This window comes from Rousettus aegyptiacus, unplaced genomic scaffold, assembly GCF_014176215.1.
Source record: "Rousettus aegyptiacus isolate mRouAeg1 unplaced genomic scaffold, mRouAeg1.p scaffold_m13_p_12, whole genome shotgun sequence".
NCBI classification, from domain to species: domain Eukaryota; kingdom Metazoa; phylum Chordata; class Mammalia; order Chiroptera; family Pteropodidae; genus Rousettus; species Rousettus aegyptiacus.
The window spans coordinates 13,155,911-13,169,098 of NW_023416287.1; the positions used below are offsets into that span (position 1 = coordinate 13,155,911).

The 13,188-nt window shown below is 44.1% G+C and overlaps 1 long non-coding RNA gene across 6 annotated transcripts in view; it reads right to left on the reverse strand.

Annotated features, from left to right (window-relative positions):
- The window catches only part of LOC107516291, a 292,205-nt gene that overhangs the window by 61,038 nt on the left and 217,979 nt on the right, over positions 1–13,188 (reverse strand). For all 6 annotated transcript variants that reach the window (XR_004953605.1, XR_004953603.1, XR_004953601.1 and 3 more), the window contains exon 5: positions 4,805–4,890. This is a non-coding gene — a long non-coding RNA (uncharacterized LOC107516291). The remainder of the gene's footprint in view (positions 1–4,804; positions 4,891–13,188) is intronic.

A 13,188-nucleotide genomic window follows, 5' to 3' on the forward strand; every position in this document is an offset into this window, starting at 1 on the left:
GAAAAGCACTCCCCGAGCGTCTCTTCTCTTCAGTGCCTGCGAGATCGGAGGCAAAGCGCTTAATGCTTCCCGAACCTCAGCTCTTTCATCCGCTAAGTGGGACTAACAGCGTTACTTGCCTCCCTGGCTTGTTGCGAGGAGCGAATGAGATCATTTATTAGCTAGCCTTTCACCAGCTACCAAAACAAGTTCGGTAATGTTGGTTTTGTTACCTATAGAAATAAGGGAGGAATATCTATTTTCCTCATTAATCACCTACGACTCTGTGGAGAACACAAATTCTTATTTGGGCCGTGCTTCTGAAGGCATTTCCAGCATCCTTTAGAATGTGAGTTCTGTCACAGGCTTGGACTGTGGCTAAGGCTAAGAGGCAAAGGGTGTGTGTGCCAGGGGGCTGGGGTGGAGGATGGAGGCGCAAGGGCCAGATGCGGGACACCCATGGCACGAGATGCCGGAGGGATCACAGTGTATTAGGGCTGAGCTTGAGAAGAGAGGTCTGTCTCATTGCTGAAAGGGAACGGAGCTGGGGCTCTCTCCTCAGCCGGTAGAGGAGAGGCCTCTGATGAACACCCCCAGAAGGAAAGCTGAGAAGCAGCAGCCACCCCCACGAGGGCGGGAGCAGGAGCTCAGGGATTTGGCCTGCTCCTCATCCAGCCTCGAGCAAGCCCCTGGGCCAGCTGCTCCCCAGCACCATCTCTGGGGAGGGTATCCCCCAAAGGGTGGACCTCCCTTCTCCTTTCTGCCAACATTTTAGGTGTCTTCTCCTCCCTTTGTCCTTGTTTCTCTATCGTCAGCACACATACCTGGCTTATAGAAGGGACATCAGATGCCCACTGTAGCAGACATTGTAAGTGCCCCCGACTAGCCCCTTGGCACTGCCCATTCCCATGCACAAAAAGCCGAAGTCACCCGACGGAAACACCTGAGATGCTGCCTGCCCGGCCCTCCAGACAGGCTGGAACTGAGGTTCATGTCTCCCACCCCCAGAGCAGCCTCCGACCAGTGGCCGATGGCGCTGGCAGATAAACACCCCACCTCCTTCGCCCAGTTAAAATAACTGAGGACCGCTGGACACTCTCTCCCAGAAGCTTCCTGAAGGATGGAGCCCCAGTGGCCCACGGCACTAACCTGCTCCACATCTTGCCTTTCTTGGTTCTTTTCTTCCCTTTCCCCCTCTCTCATGTGCTGGTGCTGCCTGGGACCACCACTCAGACAATGAACACCCACTTTCTTATCTCAGGGTCTTCTTCTTGGGTATCCAATCTGGGACAACCAGTCCTGGCCACCAGTGTTGCATAGACTCTCTGCCAAGTAGCCAATAATACAGAGAAGGACAACTCCTTATAATCTCTTAGGCCCAGCATGGTCTGGCTTCCGCTTACCTTCATTATCTCACCTCCCATAATTCCCCCACGCGCTCACTTCCCTTCAACCACGCGAGCACCTCTTCAGTTCCGCCAACATGCCAAGCTCTCCCTGACCACAGGCCCTTTGCACATGCCATTTTCTCTGCTTGGAACACCCGATCTTACCCCCTTGCCCAGGTGACTTTTCAGCCTTCAGGTCTCACCTTAAAATGTCATATTTTCAGAGAATTCTTTTCTAATCACCTTACCTAAAATAAGACCTTCTCTTTATCCCCATGTTTCCATCTTCACATTTTATTCACTTGCTGATTCAATAGCATTCATCAAAATGTGTAATTATGAGCTTCGCTGCTTATTTACTTCTCTAATAACTATCTTCCTTTCTAGACTGAACAGAGATAGCTCTTCTATTTACTCTCATATCGCCCTGCCAATCAGAGTACGTAGCACAAATTAGGCACTTGATATCTATTTGTTGGATCAATGAATGGTGAAGCCCAATGTTGATACTGTTTGTCTTCCATGATCTCTCCTTGTTTACTAACCTATCTGGCCATCGCCAAACACGCACATGCGTGATTGCAATCATTTCAGGTACGTTACCATGTGTTTTCCTCCCTGTGCCCCTGAAGAATTGCAAATAAATTAATCAAAACCTATTTGTCTAGAGGACAAATGGAAGAGGAAAGCTGAATAATTCAGAAGTCCACATCCTTGTATCCGCCTTCAGTGTCCTTCTATGACCATGGAATAGGAAACGCCTTCTGAGGCTTGGTTTCATCATCCGTACAACGAGCGCAATAATTCTGCCTCAATACTGCAGAGCAGATGGTGCGTGTGAAAGGGGCTTACAGACTGCAAAGCACCAAACAAAAACCTTACCGAATTCCCTTGTGAGGTTTTGTGAATTGCCACACCAATCCCTTGCTTTAGACATGGCAAATAGCAGAATGTTTTAAGGCCTGAGAGTTGGCTTACAGTTACTAACAGTTCCCCATGTAGTTCACATTCCCAAGTGCACTTGAGGCAGGAAGTCGGAAAAGTAGCATCCTGAATTAAACAAGGCCAGTTGAACATGAGTCTTTGATTGTCTACAGCAGGATTCACTAAACCAGGTTCACGGTGAGTTGATTCAGGATGCTGGGCAACTCCTGTACCCACAGTAGTGCCTGGAAGGGGCCTCAGGGAGGCATCATCATCCGGTAAAGGATGAGATCCAGGGGGAGCCTTGCTTAATGGGATCTGTCAGTGGGAGGTCAGTAGAGTGAGGACAGAAGCAGCAGAGATGGTAGTTGACCTTGGTTTTCCATGCAATGAACCCAGAAAAGACCAAGGTTTGAGTGAGGTGGAAAGGGTGGGGGATCTAAATAGGTATAGGATTCTTAAATTTTGTCAACTCCTCACCCATCTGAGAGATGAATTCTAGGACACAGGAGTACATAGATCGGTGTCAAGGAGTATTTCGATGGTTTCCTGAAGGTAGGATTCATAGAACTCTTTTTAAGAATCAGAATCAGGAGGAAAAGTCCGGCCTCTGGTGACCAATAGTGTTGATTTGAATCTTACCTTCACATCTTCCTAGCTGTCTGATAGGGGCGGTTTATTCAACCTCTCTGAACTCAGATTCCCCATCTATACACCAAAGGTAATAATACTCGTATTACTGAATCACTGTCCTCAATTCAATGCCCTTTCTTGCATTTATACCCTGGCCATTGCCTCATCATGGGTTGAGTATACTTCCCTGCCCTTTCTTTCATATTGGTCATGAGACTTTTTGGTCAATGACATATGAATGGAAGTACCATCAATATGAGATTAACATACTTTGGCTAGCTGACTGATAGCAGAAAGAGGATAGAGAATAGAGATCAGAGTTATACCAGCCAATCCATAGACTTTCAATGAGAAGCAAAGCTATCCCAGCCAAGTTCAGCTTGAACAAGTCAAGCTCTAGCCAATCCACAGACATGTAACTGATAATAAACTGCTGTTTTAAGACACAGAATTATGGGATGGTTTGTAACATTGCAATAGCTAACAGATGCAACAGCCAATCATATCTGCCTCTCGAGTTTGTCATACAAATTGCATTAGACAATATATGTAAGCTTCCGGTACAGTGTCTGACACATGTAAGAAGCCCAGTAAATGGAGGCTCTTCCTTCCTCTACACTTAAGGAGAACTTTGTCCAGTGGCTGCTGCTGGCTTCTAAGTTATCTTGACGCTCCCAGCTTTTGCGTCTGAGACATCCCCAATGACTTTAAGGAGAAGGATGTTTTCCTTCCCTATTTCATTTGCCTGGTGCCAATTAAATCAAATTTATGAGATTTACTCTGGTTGGTAATTATCCTGGGAAATTTATTTTGGACTGTTTAAGAAGCCACTTCACCCTCCTTCTCCACCTCCCTGAGTTCACTGCTTTGGGGCAGAATTATGACTGCAAAGTCTCAATTGCAAGGAGAAAGAAGCTATTGTATTATTTATTTCTTCATATTTGTATTTATTTAGACAGGTAAGGGATTTCAGACTATTCAAATCTCTTATTAGAGGGGAAGGAAGTATCAAGGATTCGGTCTCTCAGGCTGCTATAATTTCACTATGACCAAGTTCAAACCGAAGTTAATTATATCACTAAGCCCTCAGTGGTCCCTACAAGGCCACGTGGCTCATTGGTTTATTTTTTAATGTATTTATTCTTTCATTTTCTTTGCTATAGGAGATAGTGGTGGCACACATGAGCTCAGGAGGTAGATCGCCTGGATTCAAAAACTGTCTCTGCCAATTGCCAGATGTATGATCTTGAGTAAGGTACTTAATCCCTATGAGACTCAGTTTCCTTGTCTATAAAACAAGAATAATAATAGTGGCCACCTATTACAGTTATGAGGTCAAAATGAGATAGGGCATGAAAAGATATAAAGTGTTCAACAAAATTCCAGGCTTAATAAAGGCTTACTCCATGCTTCCTCTGGGCTTCCAGTGGGCTCTGCTCTACCCTGGGGATACTGAGATGAACAAGATATTTCCCATGACAGACGCAGAAAAGTGAACCAGGCTAAGGACAGAGTGTTGTGGGGGCAAAGAAAGCCCACCCGACCCAGCTTGGGATGTGAGAAGTTAAGGAGGGCTTCCTGAAAGAGGTGACGTTTAAACTGAGTTTTGCAGGACAGTCTGGTTTTTAGTCGTTTTTATTTGTCCTGACCCCTGCCCACAATCCCACAAATCGCCAGAGCCCAACATGGGTCCACATGTCCCAGATAGAATGAGAGAGGCACAGAGGGCCTGGAAAGAAAATTAACTCATATTCATGAAGCCGCAAAGATAAATCATACATTTTCACACATTTTTTACTTGATCCTCACAAACCTGCAAAGTAGCTTTAGCGATTTCATCCTACAGGTGAGGAATTTTAGCCCCAGAGAGGGCGACTTACCCAGAGTAAATGGCTGATCGAGGCTTCAACGCCAAATTTCTCAATTCCAGGCCCAGTCACGTCTTTGTCGTACACCTTCGAACATTCTGAAAGGAAAAGAGAGCCACTTATTTGGGTCACTAAAGGAGGAAAGGCCAGATCGCCCAGTGCATTTCCTCTTGCTTATATTTCTGTAATACGGTTAATGTACAATCATTAAGTTAATGAAAATCCAAAAATCAGAATTAAAACTTTAACATTCCCAGAGACAACAGAGTTCCTGATTGCCTCATCTCTCAAAAAAAAAAAAAAAAACCTAATGTCTATATGACTGAAAGGACGAAAATATGAACTCTCCACTTCCTCTGCCTTTAAATTCAGAAAAGAAAACACAAGAAAAAAGACAAATGCAAGAGAAAAAAGTGGGAGGGGTGCAGAAGGAAGGCAAAGGTGGTAAGAAAGAAAGAGGCAAACAGAAAACTCTAGACTCAGAGAGGCTCGCCAAGTTGTGAAGCAGGTGGGACCGTGAAGTTGCACTTGGCTACAGCTTTCAAAACTTTCACCGGTTTCCTCCTCCTCTGACATATGGATTGCCAAATACCATTATTTTCGGTTCTTCTACCCCTCTGTCCTTTAAAGGACCTTTACACAGCCGTACATCCTACAAGGAAGAAAATTATCCTCGAGACAAATGTAAACACGCTCTGAGAACTGGGTGAAATAAAATATAGGGCTGGAGTTTCCCCATTTTATTAATTTGGGGTGTTATTAGAAAATAATTTCACAGAGTATTCAAGATACTTCCAGAGAGAGTCAGTGACCCAGTTCCCTGGAAGCTCTTTTAAGCTCTATCACATCGAAAACAACTTCGACAAAACCAGTTCTTTGGTCAAAAAGAGACAAAAGTGAAAACAGAGCAGAAATGAATTGATTTTTCTGAAATCCAGCAGGTTTTCCCAGTGACCTGATAACTGGTCACACTGGCCGACAGAGCTTCAGCTCTGTTCAGAGTTTCTCTTCAGGCATTTTTTTTCTCCCGGAGCTCCCGCTGTGAATTACAAGCAGAAGGAACTGCTGGAGACCCGGGAAGATAAATAAATCTGTCTGACACCTCAGACTGTGATCTGGGAGGCCACTGGGGCTCAACTGGCCAGAACCAGTTCTGGATCCTTCAGACGTGAAGGGCCAGGGCGTGAAAGCTTGAGAGGAGTTTCCTTATCCTTTCAAGTCCCTGTGACTCCTCCCCCAAGCCCTGAGGCAGTCCATCAAGGCCAGCTTGGCCCGGAGACCCTCCCTGACTCAGGCAGGGAGGGCCTAAGATGTACGTGTGTACTCATTCCCACTAGGAAGCCCTGGACCATCAACGGTAGGGTGTGGTCAAAGCTGAGAGGACCCTTAGACATGACCTCTCCTTGTTTTGTTACCAAAACAGACAAATTGAACAAATAATATATTAACGCGATATCATAAAAATAAAAGTTATGCCAAAATACGTAAAGTAAAAGCGAAAACCCTGTGTATGACATAGAAAACAACTTCAACAAAATAGGTTCCTAGGTCGAAAAGAGACTGAAGTGAAACAGCAGAAATCAATTGATTTTTCTGAAATCCAGCAGGTCTTCCCACCATTATCTGCCACTCCCATCCGTTTCTTTTCCCCAAAAGTAACTATTAATAAGAGTCTGGTGTGTAACCTGCTAGACTGTTTTTAATGCATTTGCTTACATGTCCATACACACATATGAAGAGTTTCAGGATGATTTAATTGAGGTAAATAGGAATATGCTGAGTAGAAAATTCTGTCACTGGCTTTTGATATCCCACAACATGTCTCTCCATGTTTTCTCATATTTTCATGTCAGTACATAGAGTTCCCCTTCATTACCTTCATTTGCTACGACAGTTTAAAAGATAATTGGATGGTTTCCAATTTTTCACTATTACAGGCAATATTGCAATAAACACTCCTGCGAGCACTTTAGTATTTTTGCAGGATAAACGGATATCTTGAAGGAGAATTACTTACGTGATTTTCTATATAGGGAAATTGAGGCATAGAGAAGGGAAGAGTGTCTTGAGGTAACATAAAACATTAGTAACAGAACTGGGACACGACATTAGGTCCCCAAGTGCCAGGCCAGGCTCCCCCATGACCGCCTCCTCATTGGGACTGTGAACTTGGACATGCCCAATCCACTCCCAAAGCCTGTGGAATTTCAAACTCTGTACTGAGCAGACAGGAACAGAAGTTCAAAGGAAAGTGTGGCGATCCCAGTCTCAGGGGGAAAAGGCTGGGGGTGGCCAGAAGGTACCCAGCAAAGGACAGCGGAAGGAGCATGGCGCTTAGAATCTAAATCCTTTAACTCCCGTCCTGGCTCCCCTAACCCTTCACCTGTGTCATTTCATGTGACTGAGCCTCCGTTTCCTCCGCCATAAAATAGACTTAATTTCTACCTTTCAGGCTTCCGGGGAAGGCTGAGCAAAGTGGTCTACTGATGCCAAAAAACAGTTTCCACTGCCTGAGCTCTCACTGAGTGCCCGGGACGCTACACACTTTTCCTGTATCATGTTATCTGACCTTCACAGCAACTAACTCTAGGAGGTTGGTCTCATTTTTGTCCTCATTTAACAGATGAGAAAACTGAAGCACGGAGTAAATCCTTGCCCAAGGTCACCCAGCTAGCACATGGCAGGGCCAGGAGCTGAAGCCAGGCAACCCCGCTCCAGAGCTCAAACACCTGGCTCTAAGAAAAGCACTTGAAGATTGTGAGTGCCCAAACATGGGCAGGACGTCCCCCAGACAGGGCAGGACATGGATCTGAAGGTGTAAGGCCCCACAGAAGGGAACAAGCCAAACAAGAGCCAGCTGGAATGTGCTAGACCTAGGCCACTGGTGAGTCCTGATGCTCAGCCTCTGGGGTTCCACAGCCCAGCCTGGCTGCTGTGGGCCTCTTACCATTGCTGTACCACACCATAATTAACCAGCCCCACTGGGGCCGCCAATTCCCCGGGGCTGGCAGGGCCCTAATGGAAGCACACAGGCCATAACTGCCTCCGTCCATCGCCCTGGCCCATGGAAGGAAACAGAATCTGGCTGGAGATTTAAATAAGTTGTTTCTCTGCAGAAACAAGGGCCAGTGACAGCCTACCTTCCTGGGAGTCTAAACAGGTAACTGCAGGCCAAAGGACCATGTAAGCTTCTGGTCACAGAAGAGGAGGAGAAAGGAGGAAGTGGAGAATGAAGAGAAGCCGAGGAAGAGGGAGAAAAAAAAAAAGATGAGGAAAACAGATACAGAAAGGTAGTGAGCTTGGTAGAAGAAATAGAGGGGCAGTGTGCCAGGAGACAGAGAGAGAGATAGAAAGAGAAAGGGCTGGGGAGGAGAGAGAAAGACAGACAGAGAGAGAGACAGACAGACGTATGTGTATGTATATATATGTATGTTTTTATATATAAACATACACTTATATATACACATTTTATGGTTTCATTGTGATGATACTTTAATAAATAAGATCATAGTCAGGATTACTCAACCTACAGCTCTAGAGTAGAAACTGTCATTGAATTTACTGCCCAACTCCTCCTCCCACTATGCCCCCCAACCACCATCACAAGTCTGTGAAATGGGGATGACAATCCTTCCTTCTGCAGGTTGATGTGAAAACGGAGTAAGATAATGTATCTAAAGTGCCATGTACATGCTCACTAAATAGGAGCCATTATGACTATTTCTGTTCACAAGATACTCATACAGAGAGGTTATCTTTGCAGCCTCGGCAAAGTGTATTTAGAGGAAGTGACAGCTGAGCAGAGAAGTTCGGCAGGTCGACAAGGAAGAGAGTCAACTTTCCAAGGAGAAGGGAGGCGGTCCTTGAAACAGGAGGGGCCAGATGTGCTCAGACACCGCTGGAATGTGGAGATGAGGCCATGGAGCTCAGCAGAAACCAGAATCAGGAGCTCTGGCTTTGTGTCATTGTCTGTGGGAGCCAGAGGTCTTCTCTGGGCCCCGCCATTCCCCAGCCCAAGCTCACTGCATTAGCAGGAGGGCCAATTTCCATGGCAGACCAAAAGAAAGGCGTTATGGGGTAGTAGTGTTTCCTTTGGAAGCTTCTGTCACTGTAGACAGGAGCTAAGTGGTACAATTTTTATTTTACCTGGAATACCTGGGGCATCCACCCTCCCTAACCCATGCCGCCCCTGCCCCCACCCCACCACAAGCACGGCCATGGAAGTCTGATAAAATAGTCACTTAGGCAGTATTTACTGCATTTAGAGACAAAAATGATTTGGCCGAGCGCCATGTAAAAAGAAAAGTGAGGAAGACACCGCTATATTTCACCGAGACCCATGTTTTTCTCTTCTTCCTGAGGAAACCACTCGATTGCATTTCTCAGCTCCGCTTGCAACTTAGTCACGTGTGGTGCACACCACCTTTGCTTGGCCCCACCCCCTTGGAGTCCAGGTACTGTTTCTGCGTGTCCATCTCCTGTTTTGGAAAGCTCTGACTCCAAGGGTTTGCCCCTGCAACTTTCTTTTGAGCCTTGTCCTCAGATAATGGAGCCCCGTACTTGCAGAGAGCCAGAAATGGCTAGGGGCTCACATGCCCCTGGGTGGCCTTCAGCCGCGTTTGAAAGCCTACACCCCTGGGTTGAGGTAGGACCTACACTAAGGTGTAACCTACTCTCCAGAGATCCCTAGAGGATACACCAATCTTTGGGACTCTTCTGAAATTACCCTCATGCTGGCCCTCTTTCTCCCTTCCCAGCCCTGCATGCTTCCTTCCTGGTTTCTCCTGGAACCACCTCCAAAATAAATCACCTCCACATGAGTCCGCATCTCAGGGTCTGCTTCTGGGGAACCCAGCCTAAGATACCACGTGACTGCATTCCAGCCAGCCGAATATGAGAAGCGCCACTTCCTGGCCTCACATGAAAACCCACCTGTGCCCCTCCATGCACTTTTCCCTTCAAGCTAATCAGCATAGAAATGACCCAGAGGATCCCTTTGGAAGACACTTATTGATAATGGCAGAACCCCTGACAGCCTGGATCCTGAATTACTGCATGGAAGAAAACTACATGGCAACCAAACTGTGAGGCGAGACAGAAACTTACTGTGCTGAGCCGCTGAAATTATTTGTATATATTTGTAATGGCAGCTAGTGTCACCCACACTAAAATAGAAAGTGACTTTATTCCAGCCCTCGGTGAAGTCTGGACTGGATGAAACACAAGAGTTGAAGAAACCATTTGCATTCCCTTTTAGGAAGCCTCTGCAAGCTGGGCCTATGAGCTGGGGACACCTGTCGCAAAATGACAGGCTTTAAGGCCTCTTCCATCAAGACTAGAATTCCTGGAAGACAGCTCTGCATAAACTCCCGAGGACTGGGATTCTGTTGAAAGAAGGCCCTTCACAAAGCGAATCACACAGTGCCCCTATAGTAAGGACAAAAGTTATCAATATGTAATTATTCACCATTGTTTGTTCTCCCTCTGGATACCAAGGAAAAATAATTCATGCTTTTTGAGAAGATCTCTAGGATTACCTTTATGGAAGAGAATCTGGATAATTGGCCAGCAAGAGAAAATAGTTATAATAGAAGTCAGAAAGGGTAAAACAATATACATTTAAAAAAAAAAAAAAAGAACCAAGACAATACAGCTGGACGATCAAGAAGAGAACAGAAAAGCCATGTGAGCTAGGTGTTAGGGAGTGTTTAAGAGTTAGGAATTGAACATAAAAATAAGAAGGAAGAGTTAGCAGAAGCCATCTGAGTGGAGGATGATAATAAAGGCAGTGATCTGGAAAGAGGAAATTTTACGATGTGTTCTCGGCAGTAAGGATGCCCTCCATCTTTGCCATTTCCTTAAGAGACTAACTATAGACTTGGAATTCTCAGAATTAATTTTTGGTCTCTGGACTGTTCCTGAACATGTAACACCATGGGAAACTGGTCCATTTGGAAGCCTGGAATATATTAGGATTATACTTCTAACCACTTTCAGGGGTCTCCAAGATTCTGTAGCAGAGTCCAGGACACCTTTTGTCTCTCTCATCCCATGATTTAGGAAACAATTAATCTAGCCTAACCCAAAAAACTTCTTGAATCTTTACTGTGAAAATTAGCCATCACCTTTCACCATCCTTTCCTGTACTCACCTAGCTATTTGCCTGCGCCTCTAGAACTCAGCTTCATTACCTACTAGTCAAGTTAACTGATAACATGTTTGGTTTTTCAACTTGATTGTAAAATCTTTGAGAATGGGTATCATTATTTTATTCTCATAGCATGTCTCACACTCAATAAATGTAAAGATTTCTGTCTTGTTCATCACTCTCCAGCACCTCCAAGATTATCTGATTGATGGGAGATGCTTGGTAAATATTTGTTGAATGAATGAATGAAATCATTAATCAATTGCATCCATCAAAATTGAGTTGATAACAGTCATGGTCTCCAGGTAAAGCAGGTTATCACGTTCACACTGACATTCACTTTTGCAATCAAATTTGCCCTGTGCTTACAGGTAGGACCTATCTCAGACACAGCCAACCTCGGCTGAGAAAGACAAAGATTGGGAAACAGAGCCAGAGCTGAAACATGCTTCCTCTACTTTCTGGATTGCTAGAAAAGCCCAAATTACAAACATCAAGTAAGAATACAAATGCCTTTTGTGCCAAATGAAAATCTAGCATCTATATTTTCGGTTCATGAAATATACTCCCCTTGCTTCATATAAGGGATAAAACACAGGCCCTAGAATCACACATACCCACCTGCCAGGTGGCTTTGGTCAAATTATACAATGTCTCAAAACCTCAGTTCCCTCAACGGTAAAATGAGCATGACAACATCTGCTTTACAGAAAGGCTGTGAAGATTAGTAGAAATAACAATCTATGTAAACTCCCTACCCAATGCAAGTAAATGGCACACGGCAGTCGCTACAAGAATCTTTGTCTCCTTCCTGGCTGATGGCACATACACACAAATAAAGATAGAAAAAAAAGAAAAGAAAAGCCATTTTGATATTTTCTGGAGGATACAAAGAAGAACAGACTATAGGTCTTTCCTGTCCTTTAAGTTCATCTATAGAAACAGGGCCATGCACAGATTCAAGGACCAAATTTAAGTCTCCTCAGTAGCTCACTCCTTCATGAGTTAGTGTCGAGACATAGTATTGACAAGAGGAGAAGGTAGGAGATTGATTGTTTTAGGCTGCAAACCTGATTATCTTTTCAGACAAGGATGAAATGATAGCTTTGTCCATTTATCTTAATTGGGCAATTTACAATTGGGACTCGATTTGTAACAGAAGAGAAGCACACTAGTTCTAAAAATTTAATTTTTCTAAGAGACCAATGGGAGAAACTTACATAGTTAATGAAGGCCCTTTTATGAGAACAGAGAAAGGACCGGACTTCATTTTTGGACATTTCCTGCAAATTAAGATGTTGGTCATAACACGGGACAACTTCCAGTTTTGAAATGACCAATCTCCCCAGGTGTTGTGTGACCACACAGTCCAGATGCTACAACAGAAATCATTTGAGAAATATTCATACATGCTCAAATGATCTTATCCCTGAGTGAAGAATATAATTGTTACTCTAAAAAATATTTGGTGTGTTAAAATCATGTGGTATGTCAAAATACATTATTCTCTCAATGATATTTAAATTTTCATGGTTTTTTTACTCTCTTTCATAATATTCAAATAGTTTGACTAGGACCAAATTGCTTAAAAAGGCAAGTTTACTCACACCGTTGATAGCCCTTCATACAGACGCACATTCAAATGTCTGACTTCTCTTTTAGAAACTCCTCATTTATGTTAGAAAAGGGAGGGAAGGATCTGTATCAATATGTAGAGAGTTTTAATTCAAAATTACTCTCGAATTAAGCTATTTGGATATTTCTGAGGGAAAATAATTCAGAGATCAGAATGACCTGGATAATTATCTTCATTATTTAAGTCATTCTGCTAAATCTGGCCCAAATTACTGGACTTTGGGAGCTTTCGAAGGAGGCATTTCAGAAAATCAAAACACTCAGAATATTTGACAATATATATATTTTTTTTTACTGGATTCACAGGCCCACATGATGGAAAAGGTCCACGACTTGTTTAGACAACCAATAAGTACCTTAGACCTAGAAAAGACCTCATGCTCAATGTTTCTATAGAGCCTTACATCTTACAAAAAAAAAATACCTACAAGAACATTTTTATCTTCCGATCCCAACAATCACAGTGTAAAACACGGACCACAAGCTCCATGTTTACAGATGAGAAAACAGAGGTTCAGGAAGGAAAATGTTTTGTTCAAGGTTGCCCCACAAATAAGTGGCAGAGTGAGTCTGGACCACAGATCTCTCTCCACTTCCGAGCACTTCTCACTAT